This window comes from Solea solea, chromosome 21, assembly GCF_958295425.1.
Source record: "Solea solea chromosome 21, fSolSol10.1, whole genome shotgun sequence".
NCBI classification, from domain to species: domain Eukaryota; kingdom Metazoa; phylum Chordata; class Actinopteri; order Pleuronectiformes; family Soleidae; genus Solea; species Solea solea.
The window spans coordinates 441,019-443,619 of NC_081154.1; the positions used below are offsets into that span (position 1 = coordinate 441,019).

General features: G+C 45.4%; 1 non-coding gene across 1 annotated transcript; it reads right to left on the minus strand.

The window, feature by feature from the left end:
- Positions 1–434: 434 nt before the first annotated feature.
- trnai-uau (transfer RNA isoleucine (anticodon UAU)) lies at positions 435–528 on the minus strand. The gene is made up of 2 exons: positions 491–528; positions 435–470 (listed from the first exon to the last, which is right to left on the minus strand). It is a non-coding gene; the product is annotated as a tRNA-Ile (tRNA).
- Positions 529–2,601: the final 2,073 nt, after the last annotated feature.

The following is a 2,601-nucleotide window of genomic DNA, read 5'->3' on the forward strand; positions in this document are numbered from 1 at the left end:
GAGGACAAACACAAAGACGCAGGACATCCTTCAGGAGTCCACTTCAATCTGTCTTTAAGAAGTGAACAGAACATTGCGCAGCTGGAAATCTGCTCTTTCTTTGTTTATTAAGAGCCTCATTAGCATTTGTGTAGCATCAGCTGTTCTTCCCGGTGTCCAAATAAATGACATTGCGATAATAAGAAATGATGGCAAACGTCCGAGTGCACTGATGATGTAGTTCTAACTCTACTCACTTTGGTATCAGTCTCGTTGTTTTTCATGACTTCATAGTGCCTCCTAAACATGGGTGTGGTCGTCATAGCGACGGCTATGTGAAAGTGCTATGACGTGGTTTTCTACGCGACACAAACACACACACAGTTGTTTTGGGTTTCTCTGAGTCATGTTTCTAATATTTTTTATCATTGATTGATATCAAACAAAAGCTGCTCTGCTCCAAGTGAGACTCGAACTCACAACCTCGGCATCGCTTTGCAGGTTACTGTCTTATAAGTACCGCGCGCTGACCGATTGCGCCACTGGAGCTCGTGCTCCTACTTCACTTCCTTCAATTATTCAAGAAAAAGATGAATAATCTGATTTGTGTACAGAGTGAAGTGGAGTAACTGTTGGAGATGAACGCATGTTTAACTGATCTACAGTTCGCTTGGATCCTCGTCAGAGCAGGAACTAAAAAAACACACCAGGTACCAGGAAATACCACTGATGGAAACCCAGGGAAACCGAGTAGTGTGGAGTAGATTCCAGCTCCATAAGACTTAGTGTCAGCACGAAGGTCCTCGTTCACCACAGAGTCCATGTTTTCACAGAAAGCCAGTCCTCACGTTCCTCAAGTCGTCCGCAATCATCTACCAAATGTGGATTTATTTTGGCCGGAAAACAAAGCAGTTAGTATCACAGAAGGTTTCTCCTTCTTTATCAGACTATGAACTTTCAGCGCCTATGAATGGCATAGCCCCCCCCCCCCCCACCACCACCCTCTATTGTCACATTTTCACACGTATACAAACACGTAAAAAGCTCCAATTGAAGGGATTATGATCGCAGATAAAACTCAATAATTCTATCAAACAATAATTAGACATAATAGCAGCTAATGAAGGTTTGTGGCACATGACACTTTATTTAAAACCTTACATATTATTTGGTTGTTTAGTAAGAGTCGGTAGCAAGTAGCAATGGCGACGTGGTGTTGTCTTATTTCTTTGACGACAATTAGAACAGTAATTCTGATGTACAAGCAGAGGAAGCTCGTGTACGCGCCACAGTTTGAGAACCATGGATCGAAACTTTTGCAGCAACAGATCCTTAAAAACCGCCGTGGACTGAGTCTTAACGAACCATAAAACTACAAATATTTTGCGTCCAGATCCCAATTTAGGCCCAAAATAATCATCTCCAGTCGCCAAAGACGCTAAATTAAATCCCTTCTCTTTTCACAACCACACGTCAAATCTTCCTGAGGGAATTATTAATGTTTAAAGTCGCGGCGCCGGAGCGACAGTGGGGACCTCCTGATGACAGCGAGCCTTTTTGCTGCCCAAGAAATCCATGCATAATTTAGGACAATTTATAGAGAAGCCACTCGTCGGCTGATGAGCTGCTGAGAAATTCACCCTCCCACCCACACCACCACCCCCACAGAACTGAGCCTCTAAGGCCAATAAACAACCCGGGCTAACAAGAGCCTTCTGGCACAGATGAACACATGAGTGTTGGCAGATCAAACAGAGAAAAGTTTCCTGGTTGTTAGGGAGAATCACACGTGCCTTTGACGACGGGAGGATTCGCATGAAAGCCGGAGTGGATGAGACTTCAGTGGAGGAGGCACGAGCATAATTACATAATAATCAGCGGCATATTCTCTCGCACTCGTGAGTCATTTGAGAGGTTGTTGTTTTGTTGTTGTCGGGCTCAGCTCTGCCGTCGCCTGCCATCCGTCCATACGCTGTCTGTGCGCGGCCACGAAGGCGTTCGGAGTTTAATCAATTAAACGCTGTCAAAGTCTCTGTCGCGGCTAACGAGAGAGTTACAGGCCTGTGATGCCGAGCTCACGCCTCAGAGTTGGTTCAGTGGAGATCTGTGGGAAAACGGCGAGGAAGGAAAAACAGCGTAAAGAAAACGAGCTCTGAGCCGGAAAAATCAACACATCTCTGCAGTGAAGTGTCGAGCAGAGAAAATCATCCCTCGTGTGAGTCATCGTACATTTCCCCCCCACGAGAGGGTTGGGATTTGCATGACTACAGTCGCAGCCACCAGGGGAAAGTCTGTTTCTCTCAGCTAACTTCTGTCCTGCCTTGTTTTCTCCAAGGTCCCAACCGTCGCCGAGGGGGGAGAAAAAAACGCCATCATCTCAGCGTTTGATTCTTCAGATTAAATGTCTTTTATCTTCACATCACAGATGCTGAGTGATTCTCAAACGGAGGGTCACGCTGCAGGTGGTTCACACCAGATCCACTGCACTGCGTCCTTTCAGAGCAGCTGCTCGTCTTAAAGGTCCAGTGAGGAGAATTTAGAGGCGTCTGCTGAGAAGAAGGTGACTGAAATATCACCAAGTTCTGCAGCAGAATACTTTATTATTATTATCATTGTTAATAT